This window comes from Saimiri boliviensis, chromosome 12, assembly GCF_048565385.1.
Source record: "Saimiri boliviensis isolate mSaiBol1 chromosome 12, mSaiBol1.pri, whole genome shotgun sequence".
In the NCBI taxonomy this organism is placed as follows: Eukaryota; Metazoa; Chordata; class Mammalia; order Primates; family Cebidae; genus Saimiri; species Saimiri boliviensis.
Genome location: NC_133460.1, coordinates 1,389,399 through 1,409,441, shown reverse-complemented (window position 1 = coordinate 1,409,441; position 20,043 = coordinate 1,389,399). Strand labels below are relative to the sequence as shown.

The 20,043-nt window shown below is 46.0% G+C and overlaps 1 protein-coding gene across 1 annotated transcript in view; it reads left to right on the top strand.

Moving 5' to 3' along the window:
* The first annotated feature begins 1,076 nt into the window (after positions 1-1,076).
* ATF7IP2 (activating transcription factor 7 interacting protein 2) overlaps positions 1,077-20,043 on the top strand; it is a 144,664-nt gene continuing 125,697 nt past the window's right edge. Inside the window, exon 1 of the mRNA XM_074381620.1 lies at positions 1,077-1,237. The gene's annotated coding sequence lies outside the window, so the exon portion shown is untranslated. The remainder of the gene's footprint in view (positions 1,238-20,043) is intronic.

Genomic DNA, 20,043 nt, shown 5'->3' with positions numbered 1-20,043 from the left:
TTAAAAAAATAGTTGGGTGTGGTGGCATGTCCCTGTAATCCCAGTTACTTGGGAGGCTGATGCAGATGAATCCCTTGAAACTGGGAGATGGAGGTTGCAGTGAACCAAGATCATTCCACTGCCCTCCAGCCTGGGTGACAGAGGGAGATGCGCCGTGGACTTGCCCTGAATTCTTTCTTGCATGAGATCTAAGAACCCTTTCTTGGGGTCTGGTTCAGGACTCCTGTCCTGTAACAGACCAACTCCCCCACGGTCTCTTCCATAGAAGCTGAAGTTCCTCCACCTGCCTAAGATCTAGACCCATCACAGAGAACAGTTGTTTTTTCTTTCTCTCCCGTTAACGCTAATAATTTAACCACACCTGAGTATAATGACTGTCACCAGAAATCAATTAAATTATAAAGAGAACCATTTACATGTTAGTCTCTGCGCCTGGATCCACTAATTCTTCTTAGTAACCACTTCCACCGAATTCTCATCTCCTTCCCGTCACCTGTTTTACTGAGATCTAAGCTCCCATTCTCTCTGTAACCTCAAGATGGAATAGAAGCCTTTTTATTTCACTGGGATGTCAAATCTCCATTTTGAAAGCTCCGGTGTAAGGCTAGGAGTGATGGCTGATGCCTGTAATCCCGGCACTTTGGGAGGCTGAGGCAGGTGGGTCACCTGAGGCCAGCAGTTTGAGACCAGCCTGGACAACCTAGCGAAACCCTGTCTCTACTAAAAATACAAAAATTAGCTGGGCATGGTAGCATGCACCTGTAATTACAGCTGCTCAGGAGGCTGAGGCAGAACAATCTCCTGAAACCAGAAGAAAGAGGTTGCAGTGAGCCAAGATTGCGCTATGGCACTCCAGCCTGGGCAACAAGAGTGAAATTTCATCTCAAAAACAGAAACAAAACAAGAAAGCTCCTGTGTATATGTGTTAAACAAATTTGTATGCCTTTCTCCCACTAATCAATCTACCTCATGTGAATGATTTTTCAGCAAACATTTAAGTGGCCGAGTGCCTTGGCCACAGCACTGGTGTCCTTATAAGAAGGCCATAAGGATACACAAAGAAGCAGAGAGAATGGAGAGGCAGAGACTTTGGAGTGACGCAGACGCAGGTCCAGGAACGCCAAGGACTACCTGGAGCTACCTTTCTAGAAGAGGCAGGAGGGATCCTCCCCTGAGGCCTTCAGAGCAAGCATGGCCTGACCAACACCTGGAATTCTGACTCCAAGCCTTCTAAACTGTAAGAGAATACATTTTTGTTTTTTCAAGTCACGCTATTTGTAGTAATTTGTTATGGTTGCTCTAGGAAATGAATATGTTACCAGAAAGAGGTCCTGGCTGGGCGCTGTGGCTCGCGCCTGTAATCCCAGCACTTTGGGAGGCTGAGGTGAGCAGATCATCTGAGGTCAGGAGTTTGAGACCAGCCTGACCAATGTGGAGAAACCCTATCTCTACTAAAAATAGAAAATTAGTCAGGCTTGGTGGCACATGCCTGTAATCCCAGCTGAGGCAGGAGAATCGTTTGAACCCAGGAGGTAGAGGTTGCAGTGAGCCAAGATCACACCACTGCACTCCAGCCTGGGAGACAGAGCAAGACTCCGCCTCAAAAAAGAAAAATAAATCCATCCATGTACTTTTAGACATTTAGGTTTTCTCTGTATATCAGCTGTTGTGAATAATGCTCCCAAGAAACATGAGAGTACAGACATCTGTTTGGCATACTGTTTTCATTTCTTTGGGGTATATATCCAGCAGTAAGATTGCTGGATCATACGGTAATTCTAGCTTTAGTTTCTGGAGGAAATTGCATCCTGAAATGGCTCTACTAATTTACAGTACCACCAATAGTATATATGAGCTCCCTTTTCTCCACATTCTTGACAAAACATTTTGTGTTTAATCTTTTTAACAATAGGCAATCTAACAGGTGTGAGGCGATATCTCATTGTGTTTTGAATTTGCATTTCTCTGGTGATTAGAGATGTTGAGAATTTTTTCATATATCTGTTGGCCATTTTATGTATGTGTGTGTGTGTATACATATGTGCATATATATATGTGTGTATATGTGTATCTGTTCTGGAGGAATTTCATCTGACAAGAAACCCAAACAACACTCAGAGGGTCAGAGGTATGCAGTTCATTACACAGGCGGGTCCAGAGGGGTTCATACCCAAAGGTCTGGACCCCAGCCTGAGTCAGTACACAGCTTTTATAGGTTAGGGGCAGGAGAAGTAACTTAAGGTTTTAGGCAGCATGGCAATTTTGCAGGAGGCTTTTTGGCTGGTAAGTAGGAAGCAGATGAACAGAAGCACAAAAGCAGATAAGGTAGTTGAGGCAGCTAATTTAGGCACTCAGGAAATTAGGCACTCAGGAAATGTTCTTCAACAAGACTTTCACACAGGCCTTCCATCTCATATCTATTTATAGTGTGTGTGTGTGTGTGTGTGTGTGTGTGTGTGTGAATGAAGGGATCTTGCTGTGTTGTCCAGGCTGGAGCGTGGTGGTGCAATCTCAGTTCACTGCAACCTCTGCCTCCTGGGCTCACATCATCCTCCCACCTCAGCTTCCTGAGTAGCTGGGACCACAAGGGCATACCACTATTCTTGGCTAATTTTTTATATTTTTGGTTGAGATAGGGTTTTGCCATGTTGCCCAAGCTATTCTTGAACTCCTGACCTCAAGTGATCTGCCTGCCTCTACCTCCCAAAGTGCTGACATTACAGGTATAAGCCACTGCGCCCAGCCTCTGTATTTCTTCTCTTGAAAGATGTCTATTCAAGTCCTTTGCCTATTTTTAAATTGGATTTCTTGTTTTCTTGTTATTGAGTAGTTTGAGTTCCTTGTATATTTTATATATGATTCCCTTATCCAATATATGACATGCAAATATTTTTTCTTAGATTGATTTCTCTTTTTTTGAGACGGAGTCTTACTCTATCACCCAGGGTGGAGTGCAGCGGCACAACCTTGGCTTGCTGCAACCTCCACCTCCCAGGTTCAAAACGATTCTCCTGCCTCAGACTCCTGAGTAGCTGGGATTACAGGCATTCGCCACCACACCTGGTCAATTTTTGTATTTTTAGTAGAGACAGGGTTTCTCCATGTTGGTCAGGTTGGTCTTGAACTCTCGACCTCAGGTGATCTGCCTCAGCCTCCCAAAGTGCTGGGATTACAGACTTGAGCCACCACACCTGGCCTGTTTGTTTTTTTTTTTTTTCCATTTTGTTTTTTGGGGTTTTTTTTCTAGATGGAGTCTCCCTCTGTTGCCCAGGCTAGAGCGCAGTGGCTCTACCTCAGCTCACTGTAACCTCCGCCCTGCCCCCTGGGGTTCAAGTGATTTTCCTGCCTTAGCCTCCCAAGTAACTGGGATTACAAGCATGTGCCACAATGCCTGGCTAGATTTTATATTTTTAGTAGAGACAGGGTTTCACCATGTTGGCCAGGTTGGTCTCAAACTCCTGACCTCAAGTGATCCACCTGTCTCAGCTTCCCAAAGTGCTGGGATTACAGGTGTGAGCCACCACACCAGCCCAGATTGATTTTTTTTTTTTTTTTTTTTTTTTTTTTTTTTTTTTGAGACAGAGTTTTACTTGTGTTGCCTAAGCTGGAGTGTAATGATTCAATCTCAGCTCATTGCAACCTCTACCTCCCGGGTTCAACAGTTCTCCTCCCTCAGCCTCCTGAGTAGCTGGGATTACAGGCATGTGCCACCAAGCCCACCTAATTTTGTATTTTTAGTAGAGACGGTGTTTCTACATGTTGGTCAGGCTGGTCTCGAACTCCTGACCTCAGGTAATCTGCCCGTCTTGGCCTCCCAAAGTGTTGGGATTACAGGCATGAGCCACTGCACCCAGCACCAAATTGATTCTTTTGTTGTTATTGTTTTCTTATATAGTAAGATATTTATTGTAAATTAGATCCAATTCTCATCTTATAGTTTTTTGGTATTTTATACTTCCTATTGACAAAAATAAAATTCTAGCTGCCCAAACAACTTATTCTGAGTTTTTATTCTTCTTACTAAACACACAAACATTATTTTATCCTTAAGAAACAAAATACTTATTCAAAAATTTATTAATTTAATAATTATATTTTAAATGTGAATATGTATTTCATAAAATAAGTAATTATTAAATACTGGTAACATGGTTAATTAAATAAAATGTAATTATTGATAATTCTTAAATTATTAAGAAAGTATGTATGTTAACTATGTTTATGTTATAGCAATCAAAGAGGCATTATTAGTAATTGTATACAACTTAACACAGAAAAATATTTTTTCACACAGCACCTTGTTGTCATGGAATAATACAGGTATAAACACTGTAACATAGATGTGCTGTGTTGATAATTAATATAACTCCTATTGTGTTCTTAATGCTATGTGTTTTCTTGAATTCTTTTTTTAATGTATTTATTATAATTTCTGGGGGCACATGTGCAGAACGTGCAGGTTTGTTACATAGGTATACATGTGCCATGGTGGTTTGCTGCACCCATCACCTAGTCATCTACATTAGGTATTTCTCCTAATGCTATCCTCCACAGTCCCCCCCACTCCCTGCTATCCCTCCCCTAGCCTCCCCACCCCCAGACAGGCCCCAGTGTGTGATATTCCTCTCCCTGTGTTCATGTGTTCTTGTTGTTCAACTCCCACTTATTAGTGAGAACATGTATTGTTTGGTTTTCTGTTCTTGTGTCAGTTTGCTCAGAATGATGGTTTCCAGCTTCATCCATGTCCCTGCAAAGTTCATGAACTCATCCTTTTTTATGGCTGCATAGTATTCCATGTTGTATATGAGTTACATTTTCTTTATCCAGTCTATCATTGATGGGCATTTGGGTTGGTTCCAAGTCTTTGCTATTGTGAACTGTGCTGCAGTGAACATGCGTGTGCATGTGTCTTTATAATAGCATGATTTATAATCCTTTGGGTATATACCCAGCATTTGGATTGCTGGGTCAAATGGAATTTCTATTTCTAGATCCTTGAGGAGTCACCACACTGCCTTCCACAATGGGTGAATTAATTTGCACTCCCACCAACAGTGTAAAAGTGTTCCTATTTCTCCACATCCCTTCCAGTATCTTTTGTCTCCTGATTTTTTAATGATCACCATTCTAACAGGTGTGAGATGGTATCTCAATGTGATTTTGATTTGTATTTCTCTAATGACCAGTGAGGATGAGCTTTTTTTCATGTTTGTTGGCTGCATAAATGTCTTCTTTTATGAATTGTCTGTTCATATCCTTCACCCACTTTTTGATGGGTTGGGTTGGGTGGTTTTTTGTTTGTTTGTTTGTTTGTTTGTTTATTTGTTTTTATAAATTTGTTTAAGTTCTTTGTAGATTCTGGATATTAGACCTTTGTCAGATGGGGAGACTGCAAAAATTTTTTCCCATTCTATTGATCGCCGGTTCACTCTAATGATAGTTTCTTTTGCTGTGCAGAAGTTCTTAAGTTTAATTAGATCCTATTTGTCTATTTTGGCTTTTGTTGCTGTTGCTTTTGGTGTTTTAGACATGAAGGACTTGCCCATGCCTATGTCCTGAGTGATATTGCGTAGGTTTTCCTCTAGGGTTTTTATGGTGCTAGGTTTATGTTTAAATCTTTAATCTGTCTGGAATTAATTTTTGTATAAGGTGTAAGGAAGGGATCCATTTCAGCTTTCTGCACATGGCTAGCCAGTTTTCCAAACACCATTTATTAAGTGGGAAATCCTTTCTCCATTGCTTGTTTTTGTCAGGTTTGTCAAAGATCAGATGGTTGTAGATGTGTGGCATTGTTTCTGAGGACTCTGTTCTGTTCCATTGGTCTATATCGCTGTTTTGGTACCAATACCATTGCTGTTTTGATTACTGAAGCCTTGTGGTATAGTTTGAAGTCAGGTAGTGTGATGCCTCCAGCTTTGGGTTATTTTTTTGTTTTTTTTGTTTTGTTTTTGCTAAGAATCGTCTTGGCTATGTAGGCTCTTTTTTGGTTCCATATGAAGTTTAAAAATTTTTTTTTTTTTTCAGTTCTGTGAAGAAAGTCAATGATAGCTTGATGGGGATAGCATTAAATTCTATAAATTACTTTGGGCAGAATGGCTATTTTCATGATATTGATTCTTCCTAACCATAGCATGGAATGTTTTTCCGTCTGTTTGTGTCCTCTCTTATTTCCCTGAGCAGTGGTTTGTAGTTCTTGAAGAGGTCCTTCACATCCCTTGTTAGTTGTATTCCTAGGTATCTTATTCTCTCTCTTTTTTTTTTTTTTTTTTTTTTTTTGAGACGGAGTTTCGCTCTTGTTACCCAGGCTGGAGTGCAATGGCGCGATCTCGGCTCACCGCAACCTCCGCCTCCTGGGCTCAGGCAATTCTCCTGCCTCAGCCTCCTGAGTAGCTGGGATTACAGGCACGTGCCACCATGCCCAGCTAATTTTTTGTATTTTTGGTAGAGACGGGGTTTCACCATGTTGACCAGGATGGTCTTGATCTCTCGACCTCGTGATCCACCCGCCTCGGCCTCCCAAAGTGCTGGGATTACAGGCTTGAGCCACCGCGCCCGGCCGGTATCTTATTCTCTTTGTAGCAGTTGTGAATGGGAGTTCACTCATGATTTGGCTCTCTGTTATTGGTATATAGAAATGCTTGCGATTTTTTGCACATTAATTTTGTATCCTGAGACTTTGCTGGAGTTGCTTATCAACTTAAGGAGATTTTGGGCTGAGACGATGAAGTCTTCTAAATAGACAATCAAGTCGTCTGCAAATAGAGACAAGTTGACTCCCTCTTTTCCTAATTGAATACCATTTATTTCTTTCTCTTGCCTGATTGCCCTGGCCAGAACTTCCAATACTATGTTGAATAGGAGTGGCGAGACAGGGCAGCCTCCTCTTGTGCCAGTTTTCTTTTTTGAGATGAAGTCTCGCTGTCACCCAGGTTTTATGCAGTGGCAAGATCTTGGTTCACCACAACCTCCGCCTCCCGGGTTCTAGGGATTCTCCTGCCTCAGCCTCCTGAGTAGCTGGATTGCGGGCGCATGCAACCACACCAGGCTATTTTTTGTATTTTCTCTAGAGACAGGGATTCACCATGTTGGGCAGGCTGATTTTGAACTCCTGACCTTGTGATCCCCCCACCTCAGCTTCCCAAAGTGCTGGGATTACAGGCATGAGCCACCGAACCCAGCAAGTCTTGTGCCAGTTTTCAAAGGCATGCTTCCAGTTTTTGCCCATTCCGTATAACATTGGCTGTGGATTTGTCATAAATAGCTCTTATTATTTTGAGATACATTCCATTGATACCTAGGTTATTGAGAGCTTTTAGCATAAAGGACTGTTGAATTTTGTCAAAGGCCTTCTCATCATCTACTGAGATAATCATGTGGTTTTTGTGTTTGGTTCTGTTTATGTGATGGATTATATTTATAGATTTGCATATTGAACCAGCCTTGCATCCCAGGGATGAAGCTGACTTAATCGTGATGGATATGCTTTTTAATGTGCTGTTGGATTCAGTTTGTCAGTATTTTATTGAGGATTTTCACATCAATGTTCATCATGGATATAGGCCTAAAATTCTCTTTTTTTGTTGTGTCTCTGCTGGGTTTTGGTTATCAGGATGATGTTGGTCTCATAAAATGAGTTATGGAGGAGTTTATGACCCCGGAGTTGTTAGCATAAAAACAACAGCTTTCTCCCAGTGCTGCACGTAAACCTCCGTGGGAGAGGAATGCTAGATCTAAGCCTCGGCTATTCTGGAGAACTGCCTCAGCTAAGGATCCTACTTGGGCATGTAACATCTTTATGGCAGACTGCATGTTTCTTAAATCAGAGTCTACTTGTTGAGTTAGGGACATTAGTCCAGTTTCTCCCTGGACCAGGGCTACAGTGCCAATGGCCACTGATCCAGCTACAATGAGACCAGCTAGGATGGGTACAATGAGGGGGACACCTCAGCAAGACCTGGGGTGTAGTTCTGGAGGATTGAGGAGGTGTCGTCCTTCTGGTCCGCTGTACACGTAGACCTGGGAAGCACATGGACCAACACACACAGGACAGGTCCAGGTTTAGTCCCATTGATGCAGCAGGTGAGGCCTGAAGTGCAGGCCAATCAAGTATTGTTGGGTGCCTGGTAGGAGACTGAAATGTTTAAGGTAGTAAGTAGAGACTGGTTACAGGTAACCTGAAAAGGAGAATTAGGTAGTTTATACCCATTGCTGATTAAGCAGGTGGCGTTTCCAGCAATGTCCCCTAGCGTAAGGGAACAGAGGAGCATCTGGCAAGTCAGAGGACCGGAGTTGAGAGGGGCCACAACTCCTACTCCAATATAGTGTGGGGGTTTTGCCTTCAGGTCCAGCCAGCAATCCTGAGCCAATTGAGGCTGGGTGTTATTAAGGAGGAGATGTGCTCCATTTAGTTTGGACATTAGGCTGGGTTGGAGATGCTTGCTTTGAAGCTGGGATGGGGGAGCTGGAACTGGTGATGGGGTCGTTGAGCTGGCTGATTTGGGTGAGCTGACCAAGCTGACTTGGTTAGGGTGAAGACGAAACATGGAGTCATCCAGATCAGTTAGGGGACCAATTTGCTTAGGTGGGCGCCAGGGGACTAGAAGCCTTTTTTGGAAGCCCTTTTGGATTGTGAACATGGATCCAAGGTCAAAACCTGTCATATGCAATCTAAATCCCCAGGACATGCCGTAATACCAGTGAGCTAAATTGGGGCCGTGGACGGTTAAGACAACAGCGTTGCAGTTCCCCCTTATAACGCCGCCAAGGGCAAGACCCATGAACGACAGAGAGAGAGTGGAGGACTGGCTTGGTCCCCCAGGATAGGTTGCCAGGGTAACACAAGACCAGCAAGGGCAGAATTTATAACTCTGTTGGCATTCAACATCAGCATGGTCTCCTGGACACAGGTAGAAGTCAATTGACTGGAGGCTTTGTTCAGCCTCGCCTGATTCTCTGCATGTGGTGTACCTATGTCCACATCCTTCGGCAAGGTCAAGAGCACCCCTGGAGGCAGAACGTTTCCTCATGCGTTGAATCCTGGTTTCGGGAATAGGATTTGGGGAGCAAAGTAACGCAGATCAAATTTAAGAAGGAGCTGATTGGAAGGACCTTCTTCCCAGGAGGTATTTGTGAGCACGCGACCATTTCTGAAGTCAGTAAGGAGAAAAGAGTAGATGGGGGTAGAGGGCATGACTGGAGAAAACAGACAGATGGAGAAGAGGATAATGGGAATTATCTAGGGGGGTTCTACCCGACTTAGGTGCAACTTTAAGGGGCCTGAGCCAGGCTCTGAGACCCATGTTTCTTCTTGATGTTTACTGGCCTTCTTGATGCGGGAGTGGTGGATCCAAGCAGGAATTCTGTCAACCTTCAGGGCTGTCGGGGTGGTGATGATGATGGTGTGAGACCCTTCCCAGGCAGGGGCGAGTCCTTCTTTCTGGAACTTTCTGACATACACCAGGTCACCAGGACGGAAGGGGTGGCAGGTCCCAGTGAGATCAGGAACTGGATTCGAGTGTGCTCCCCGAATGGGTGGCTGGATGATGCCCTGAACCTGTTAGAGAGACTGCAAGTACTGTAAGAGATGTGCCTGGGGTATTTCTGCCAAAAGGGCATCCTGTAACCTGGGTAGTAGAGGAGGTGCCCTTCCATACATGATTTCAAAAGGAGAGAACCCAGCTTTATAGGGAGTGCATCTTACTCTAAGGAGGGCTAAAGGAAGGAGATTTGCCCACCCCTCACTGGTTTCCAAGATCAATTTTGTAAGAGTACTTCTTAAGGTCTGATTCGTGTGTTCCACCCGTCCACAGCTCTGGGGCCGATAGGCACAATGGAGCTTCCACTGAGTGTTCAATGCCTTGCTGACTGACTGAGCTACAGACAAGGTGAAGGCTGGCCTATTATCAGACCCTATGACGAGTGGCCGCCCACGTTGAGGGATGATCTCACTGAGCAAGAATTTAACCGCTATAGAGGCAGTCTCATTTCTGGTGGCAAATACCTGAGTCCAGCCAGAAAAAGTGTCCAGCATCACCAGGAGAGACTTATATCCCGTCCAGTGTGGCTTGATTTCAGTAAAGTCTGTTTCCCGTCTTTCTCCTGGGCTGCATCGGAGACGGCAGCCCAGTCCGGGTTCTGGGCCTTGTCTGGCATTTACCTCCGCACATGCCGTGCATCGGGAGGCTGCAAGGTTAGTCAAGTCTTGAAGGTGGGGACCTTTAAACTGGCTTCTTAAAAGCTGGACCAGTTTTATTCCCCCTAGATAAGAATGGAGGCGAATGACCAAGGCCTCTCCGAGGGCCTGGGGCAGGAAAATTCTTGAATCCAGGAGAACCCACTATCGGTCCCTGGTTTTTTTGGCCAGAAGATCTGATGCTTACTTTTCTTCTTCCAGAGAGTAGCCTGGATGATTGGGTGAATCAGGCTGTGGGAAAGATACAGCGGGTAATAGAGTTAAAGGGGTGACCAGAAGGGGGGCCGCCTCTCCAGGCCTGGAGTCAGCCCTTTGGTTCCCTCCACGGCTGCGGTATTTTCCTTTTGATGTCCTTTGCAGGGGGTCATGGCCACCTGCAGGGGGAGCCAAACGGCCTCGAGGAAGGCCAGGATTTCTTTTTCGTTTCTGATAGTTTTTCCAGCCGAGGTGAGAAGTCTGCGCTCTTGGTAAATAGCTCTATGAACGTGGAACGTTGCAGGGGCATACCTGCCGTCCGTGTAAATGTTGATGCATTTATTCCCACCCCATCGGAGGGCCTGAGTGAGAGCAGTTAACAGCCTTTTGCCCTGAAGTTCCTGCTGGCAGGGCCTGGGCCCACACAATGTCCGTTTCTATGGTGACGACCACCCCAGCCTTTTGCGCTCCCTGTTCAAGGAAACTGCTGCCGTCCATGAGTACGGCAGCATCAGCCTTCTCCAGGCGGGCATCCTGGAGGTCCGGGCGGCCAGTCTCTGTAGTTTCCAACAGTTCCTGGCAATCGTGGACTGCTGGGGTCAGGTCTGGATCAGGTAGAAGAATGGCTGGATTTACACACCTTGTGGGAGAGCAGGTTAAACGTGGCTGATCTAACAGCAGCTTTTGGTATTGTAATATGCAGGCATTTGACATCCACTCTCCAGAGGCATCGTGCAGCAATGTCTCAACGGCATGAGGAGCCGTGAGGGTTAAGTTCTCACCCGTAGGTAATTTGTCAGCTTCCTGGACTAGACTTGGAGTTGCTGCCGTGGCTTGCAGACAACTTGGCCATCCAGAGACCAAGGGATCCAGCGTCTTGGACAAAGAGGCCACAGGGCAGCACCATGGCCCCAGGGTTTGAGTGAGTACCCCCTTAGTGACCCCCTGGCTTTCATGAACAAAGAGGTGAAATGGTTTCGAGATATTTGGGAGGGCTAAAGCAGGGGACTCAGTCAGTGCCTTTTTTAGGTTTTGGAAGGCTTGCTCTTCCATGTCAATCCAAACCAGCAGGCCATTTCCACCGGTAACCATGTACAGAGGCTTAGCAATTTCTACAAATCCCGGTATCCACAGGTGGCAGTTTCACGCACCTGTCTGTTGGTGGTAGGAGTGGGGACACACAGGAGAGCCTCTTTTCGAGCATTGGTGAGTGCCCTTTTTCCTTTGTTTATTTTGTACACCAGGTAAGAAACCTTGGAGAGACAAAGCTGGGCCATTTTGGCCAAGACCCAATACCCAAGGTCCTGGAGGAGGTGAAGCAAGTCTTTAGCATATTGTAGGCAGCTGTCAGTGGTTTTGGTAGCCAGTAACAGTTAATCTACATATTAAAGCAATGTGCAGTCAGGATGGCTGGCTCAGAAGGGTGTTAAGTCCTGTTGGAGGCCCTCCCCAAAAAAAGGGGGAGAGTTTTTGAACCCCTGGGGCAACCGAGTCCGAGTAAGTTGGATGGTATCACCCAAACCAGGATCTGTCCATTGAAAAGCAAAAATTGGCTGGATTTTGGGGGCCAGAGGGATAGCGAAGAAGTCACCCTTTAAATCAGGGACTATGAATATGGTATGTTCTGGCGGGAGCAGGCTAAGGAGAGTATACGGATTAAGGGCAGTTGTATGGACTGTGATTGTCCACTTGTTGACTTCCCACAAGTCCTGTACTGGCCAGTAATCATTTGTCCCAGGCTTTTGGACTGGCAAAAAGGGAGTGTTCCAGGCAGACTGGCAAGGTGTGAGTATATTGGCCTGTAATAGCTGTTGAATGTGAGGGTTGATTCCCTCACAAGCCCACTGGCTGACAGGGTATTGTGTTACCTAAACTGGCAGAGTGGTGGCCAGAAGTTCTACAACTACTGGTGGGTTGTGTTTTGCCAGTCCGGGAGGATTTGACTCTGCCCAGACTCAGGGGGAAAGAGTTTGTAGATTCTGTAGGAGGGGGTTAATCTCATTTTTCACCAATTGTAAGGAGGGAGTTCAGAGATCCTCCTTTGACAAGGGGCCAGTTACTAGGAGCTGAGCAATGGGAGGTGTTGTCGTCCCCCGTGTGAGGTGGGCTTGATCTGCTGAGAAGGAGATAGATGCCTGTAGCTTATGGAGTAGGTCTCATCTGAGAAGGGGGAAAGGGCACTCTGGCATTACAAGAAACGTGTGGGTTACTCTCTTTTGACCCAAATTTACTTCCTGAGAATGGGTAGATGGATATTCCTGAATAGTTCAGTGGTGCCCTGCACGGCAATCTTTCTGTTGGAGACACTCCCCAAAGGGGCTTGTAATACAGAGTGCTCCACCCTGGTGTTGACTAGGAAAGGTACAGGCTGGCCCGCACTATAGCAGTAGCCATGGGCTCCTGGGGGCCAAGGGGCAGGGAGCCCCAGCCCCATCAGTCCTCCTGAGATTCTCTGGCTTTCGAAAGAGTGAGAACTTTCCCTTCCAGCCTTTGCGGACACTCCTTCCAGTGTCCAATTTTTTTGCAATAGGCACACTGATTCTGTAGTAGGGGCGTTTTCCCCTTTTTCTTGCGGGGGGTCTTGAGTTTTTGACTTGGGCCTTTCCTCAGGATGACTTTTCCAGGCAGATTTTTGCTTCCCAGATTGCAGTTACTGTGATTTTTGCCTGTCTTTGTCATGCCTTATCAGATGCCTTTTCAGTTGCCAAAGCAGCCTGTTTCTGTTTTACTTGTTCTCGATTGTCATAAACTTTTTGGGCTATGTCCAGGAGTTGGGATATGTTCATTCCAACAAATCCCTCAAGCTTTTGCAACTTTCTTCGATTATCTGGGGCTGCCTGGGCCGCAAATGCCTAGCACGGCTATTCTTAGGAGCCGCTGGATCAAACGGGGTATGAGTTTGATAAGCTTCCTGAAGGTGCTCTAAAAACACTCCAGGGGGCTCATCAGGCCCCTGGACAACTTCCGTTGTCTTAGACAAACTAATGGGCTTTCGAGCAGCTCCCTTGATACCCGCTAGGAGTCACTGGTGGAATTCATCCAAAGCTCTCCTCTCTCCCACAGTATTTGGGTCCCATTTTGGCTGAGTAGAGGGAAAAACCTCCTCTTACTGGTTTTGGGCCTCCTCTTCTGGCCTACCTGCTGAGGCAAGGAAAGCCTTTCTAGCCTCCCTACGAATGCGGTCCCTTTCCTCAGAGATAAAGAGGGTTAGAAGAAGCTGCTGGCAGTCACTCTGAGTGGGTCGGTGGGTTTGGAACATGGACTCCACCAGGGCAGTCAGGACCTGGGGTTTCTCAGAAAATGGTGGGTTTTGATGTTTCCAGTTGTACACGTCAGAAGTAGAAAAGGGAATACAGACGATGAACGGACCAGCCTGCCCACTGCTCGGTGGGGGCAGTGCCTATCTTAGGGGGAGCAGTGGAGTGACCTCCTCTGCCCAGGACCACAGCCTAGAGGTGGTGGGCAAAGGATCCATGCAAGCTGGCTGTTCGGGGGTGGCAGTGGAGGAAAGGCCATAGGAGACAAGGTTGAAGAGACAGAAGGGGATCCCCAGGGAGGTGGAGGTGAGGGTGGTGGCGGATTGCAAGGTGGAGGCAAAGGAAGAGAACTGCCTTCTTCTTCTGAAGGGGGGCAACACAGGAGGAAGGGAGGGAGCCGAGGGTTTGGGCAAAGGAGAAATTCAGCTTAGAAGGACCCTGGATGAGGGACTATGAACGGTGCAGCATCATAGCCAAGGAGGGGGATTCTGGACTAGGTCCAGCCATTGGTCAATATAGGGAAACTGATCAGGGTGCCCAGGCATTCTGGTAACGATTTCCCACACTGCCTGTACCATTTTAAAATCCAGCGACCTGGCCAGGGGCCATCCCGTTCCAAACCTTGGCCTTTCCACTTCGCAGAGAGTTTGGAGCCTGACTTTTGCAAGGTGGACTGTGTGCTCTCCTGAAAAACCCAAGGTAAGATTCCTCAACATGCACTGGAGGGCTGTAGAGGATGAAGAGGCAGAACCCATTATGGGAAGTACTTAGGGGGACCTAATGGTCTCAGGAGTGGCTTGGGTTTGGCCTTATACACAAGATACCATTGATGTCTCCACATCTGAAAGGCAGCAAGCTTGGACTAGGCCCCGTCTGCTGGGGATTTGAGGATGCACACACGTGCCAAGTCCTGGAGGCACCGGACCTGATGTGACAAGGCTACAGTTTGGGTCTGGGGTAATAGGTGAGGGTGAGGAGGATAAAGACCACCAGGATGATCCCACCAATACCACCTGGCAGTGAGTTCCCACCCAGGGGCATTATAGGATTGGAGAAGTTGTCGGGCTAAAAAGGCATAAGTCTCCTTAAACAGGGAGTTGTTCAAAGGCACGGGAAAGGTGAGCTAGATCAGCAGGGTGGGTGTGCTGAATCCACCAGTGGTCTATGGGGCCATTACACCAGTCACTGGGACGTGGCTCATGACAATCCAATTTCCAACAACCTTTATGATGCCAAAAATCCTAAATGGGGGAATGTTCTGTACAAGCCTTCCCGTAGCAACACCTAACCTCCTTCTGACAGAAAAGAGGCTTGGGGAGACAAGCCCAAGTGAACAATGAGGGAGATGGTGTCTGGCGGGGCGAGATCTTCAGCAAGGGCCTTAAAGAAATTCTCCCCGAACCACCTTGGACAGTGACAGCGATGTGACGTGCAACTCACACGTTAACAATGAACGAAACAGCAAACACGAGGCACACAGACACTAGAGACAAAACAGCACAATGGACAATGAGGTCGATAAGGCACTGAGGTAGATAAACGATTGTGGTTATTTAAAAAGACAGACAAGGGGAGGGGAATCCTGTATTGGGAACTCTCAGATGCCTGCCTGGCAGCTCCCCTCACAGGGACACAGGTGCCTCTTGACACAGACAGGTCGCTGTAAACCCCGGACTCGGATCAGAACTAGTCCGACGCAGCAGAACTGACCTGATGCTGCTGTTAGGCTGTATGAGGTCACCAGGGAACCGCAGGTTGGGGCCCACTCGGACTCCGTAGCTTTCACTGTGGAGCCACAAACTGGATCATTAGACGCAAGCCTCTAAGGTCCCCATGCACCCACACATGCACCCACACATGCCCTCAGAGGTTATTACAGTTGGATCTTACTACTCTAGTTCTTTTAATCATGACATTAGGGTGTCAATGTTAGATCTTTCCTCACTTCTCTTGTGGGCATTTAATGCTGTAAATTTCCCTCTAGACACTGCTTTCAATGTGTCCCAGAGATTCTGGTATGTTTTGTCTTCATTCTTATTGGTTTTGAAGAACATCTTATTTCTCCCTTCATTTCATTATTTATCCAGTAATCATTTGGGAGTAGGTGGTTCTGTTTCCATGTAGTTGTGTGGTCTTGAGTGAGTTTCTTAATCCTGAGTTCTAATTTGATTGCACTGTGGTCTGAGAGACTCTTTGTTATGATATCTGTTCTTTTGCATTTGCTGAGGAGTGATTTACTTCCAATTATGTGGTCAGTTTTAGAGTAAATGTGATGTTGTACTGAAAACAATGTATATTCTGTGGATTTGGGATGGAGAGTTCTGTAGATGTCTATTAGAACCAGTTGGTCCATATCTGAGTTCAAGTCCTGGATATCTTTGTTAACTTTCTGTTTTGTTGATCATACTAATATTAACAGTGAGGTGTTAAAGTCTCTCACTGTTATTGTGTGGGAGTCTAAACCACTTTGTAGATCATTAAGAACTTGCTTTATGTATCTGGGTGCTCTTGTATTGGGTGCAGCTATATTTAGGTAGTTAGCTCTTCTTGTTGCATTGTTCCCTTTACCACTATGCAATACCCTTGCCTCTTTTGATCTTTGTTGGTTTAAAGTCTGTTTTATCTGAGACTAGGTAGGACTGCAACCCCTGCCTTTTTTTTTTTTTTTCCTCCATTTGCTTGGTAACTCTTCCTCCATCTCTTTATTTTGAGCCTATGTGTGTCTTTGCATGTGAGATGAGTCTCCTGAATACAGCAAACCAATGGGTCTTGACTCTTTATCCAATTTGCCAGTCTGTGTCTTTTGATTGGGGCATTTAGCCCACTTACATTTAAGGTTAATATTGTTATGTGTGAATGTGATGCTGCCATTTTGATGGTAGCTGGTTGTTTTGCCTGTTAGTTGATGCAGTTTCTTCATAGTATTGATGGTCTTTACAATTTGTATGTTTTTGCAGTGGCTGGTACTGGTTGTTCCTTTCCATGTTTAGTGCTTCTTTTAGGAGCTCTTGTAAGGCAGGCCTGGTGGTGACAAAATCTCTGAGCAGTTGTTTGTGCATTAAGGATTTTATTTCTCCTTTGTTTATGAAGCTTAGTTTGGCTGAAATTCTGGGTTGAAAATTCTTTTCTTTAAGGATGTTGAATATTGGCCCCACTCTCTTTTGTCTTGTAAGGTTTCTGCCAAGAAATCAGCTGTGAGTCTGATAGGCTTCCCTTTGTGGGTAACCCAATTTTTCTTTCTGGCTGCCCTTAGCATTTTTTTCCTTCATTTCAACCCTGTTGAATCTGACATGTGTGTGTCTTGGGGTTGCTCTTCTCAAGGAATATCTTTGTAGTGTTCTCCGTATTTCCTGAATTTGAATGTTGGCCTGCCTTGCTAGGTTAGGGAAGTTCTTCTGGATAATATCCTAAAGTGTTTTCCAACTTGGTTACATTCTCCCCATCACTTTCAGGCATACCAATCAAATGTAGATTTGGTCTTTCCACATAATTCCATATTTCTTGGAGGCTTACTTCATTTCTTTTCACTCCTTTTTCTCTAATCTTGCCTTCTCTCTTTATTTCATTGAGTTGATCTTCAATCTCTGATGTCCTTTCTTCCGCTTGATCGATTCAGCTATTGAAACTTGTGTATGCTTCACAAAGTTCTTGTGGTGTGTTTTTCAGCTCCATCAAGTCATTTATGTTCTTCTCTATGCTGGTTATTCTAGTTACATTTTGTCTAACCTTTTTTCAACGTTCTTAGTTTTCTTGCATTGGGTTAGAACATGCTCCTTTAGCTCAGAGAAGTTTGTTATTACCCACCTTCTGAAGTCTCTTCTGTCAATTCATCAAACTCATTCTCCATCCAGTTTTGTTCTTTTGCTGGTGAGTAGTTGTGATCCCTTGGATGAGAAAAGGCATTCTGGTTTTTGGCAATTTCAGCCTTTTTGTGCTGGTTTCTTCCCATCATCATGGATTTATCTACCTTTGGTCTTTGAAGTTGGTGACTTTTAGATGGGGTCTCTGACTGGACATCCTTTCTGTTGATGTTAAAGCTGTTTCTTTCTGTTTGTTAGTTTTCCTTCTAACAGTCAGGCCTCTCTCCTGCAGGTCTGCTAGAGTTTGCTGGAGGTCCACTCCAGACCCTGCTTGGCTGGGAATCATCCTCAGCGGCTGAAGAACAGCAAAGATTGCTGCCTGTTCCTTCCTCTGGTAGCAAGTCCCTTCCCAGAAGGGTACTCCCAAGATGTCAGCCAGAGCTCTCCTATATGAGGTGTCTCCCAACCAGGATACACTGCGGTCAGGGAGCCACTTGAGGAGGCAGTCTGTCCCTTATCAGAGCTCAAGCACTGTGCTGAGAGATTTCTGCTGGGCAGGGACATTTAAGTCTGCTGAAGCTGAACCCACAATTACCCCTTATCCCAGGTGCTCTGTCCCAGGAAGGTGGGGGCTTGTTTATAAGTCCCTGACAGGCTGCTGCCTTTTATCAGATACGCCCTGCCTAGCAAGAAGGGAGTCTAGTTGATAGTCTGCCTGTAGAGGCCTTGCTGAGCGGCCATGCGCTCTGCCTAGTTGCTGTGTAAACTTCCCAGGGACTTTGTTTACACAGGCAGGGTTAAAACCGCTATCTGAGCCTCAGCAATGGTGGATGCCCCCTCCCCACACTGAGTTTGAATGTCCCAGGTTAAGCTCAGACTGCTGTGCTGGCTGGAAGAATGTCAAGACAGTGGATCTTAGTTTGCTGCTCTTTGTGTGGGTGGGATCTGCTGAGCCAGATTACTTGGCTCCCTGGCTTCAGCCCCCTTTCTCAGGGGAATGAGTGGTTCTGTCTCACTCGTGTTCCAGGCACCACTGAGGTATAAAAAACATAAAAAACTACTGCAGCTAAAACAGTAGTCCAGTTTTGTGCTGGAAACTTGGGGTGCCGGTATAGTAGGCCCTGGAGGGAATCTCCTAATCTGCAGGTTGTGAAGGCCACTGGAGTAGCACATTATCTGAGCCAGAGTGCCAGAGTGTCAGGAAACATCCCTAGTGGCTTTCCTCAGCTGGGAGTGGGAGTTCTCCAGTCCTTTGTACTTCCCAGGTGAGGCGATGCCCCACCCTGCTTTGGCTTGCCCTCCTTGGCCGACACCACTGTCTAGCCAGTCCCAGTGAGATGAACCCGGTACCCCAGTTGGAAATGCAGGGATCACTTGCCTTCTAGATCACTTTTGCTGGGAGCTGTGGACTGGAGCTGCTCCTGTTTGGTTCTCTTGGCGGAAGTCCACCCAGATTTATTGTTGTTGTTGTTATTGTTCTTTTGAAATGGGGTCAAGCTCTGTCACCAGGCTTGAGTACATTGGCATGATCTTGGCTCACTGCAACCTCCGTCTCCCGGGTTCATGTGATTCTTCTGCCTCAGCCTCCCAAGTAGCTGGGACTACAAGCATATGCTACCACGCCCGGCTAATTTTTGTATTTTTAGTAGAGACGGGGTTTCACCATGTTGGCTGGGATGGTCTTGAACTCCTGACCTTGTGATCCACCCACCCTGGCCTCCCAAAGTGCTGGGATGACAGGTATGAGCCACTGCACCCAGCCCAGATCAATTCTTAACAGGAATTCTGTCATCATGAGGCAATGCAGGTTTTGTACAAAAGTGACCTGGAGGCAGAAGTCCCTAACACAGAGCGAGTTATGACATGTGATGAAAACTGTTACACAGTAGAACTTGATACATGGCTCATGCGGTTGGATGTTTTAACAGCTATAGCTTGTTCTATCACAGGAATAGCACATGGTTAAGTAGGGGCCACTTCACCAGTCTACATCTAGCTACATCCAGCAATGGAAAGTAGTGCCTGGCAGGAGACCCACCACTGACATGCAGTTTTTGTGGGTTGCACTGTGTTCCCTAAAAAAAAAGATACATTGAGTTTCTAGTCCCCAGTACCTGTGAATGTGATCTTGTTTGAAGATAAAGTCTTTGCAGTTATAATTAAGTTAGAATATGAAATCATGCAAACGACTGGTGACCTTACAAGAAGAGAACATGTGGAGACACACAGTAAAGAAGGCCATGTGACAATGGAGGCAGAGCTTGGCGTGATGCAGTTGGGAACTCCAAAGACTGTGACTGTCGTGGACCGTCCGGGATGGGTAGGCACGTCTGCCCGGGGGTCTCTCGACCTGCAAGAGGGTCCCAATACCTGGAAGAGGGAGTGCGCCTGGAAAATTAATAAAGACAGAGAGAGAGAAAGCGAGGCGTCTGGAGGGCTGATAGGCTGTGCCTAAACAGCAGATTTTATTTTTCAAGGGCCAGGAATAAATACACTTTCTTGGTTTTGGTTTACGTCATAGTAAGAGGAATGTAAATGTATGCCTCACAGGGCCTATACAATAGAGAAGTCAGATATGCGATCAATGGTTGTAAAAAGT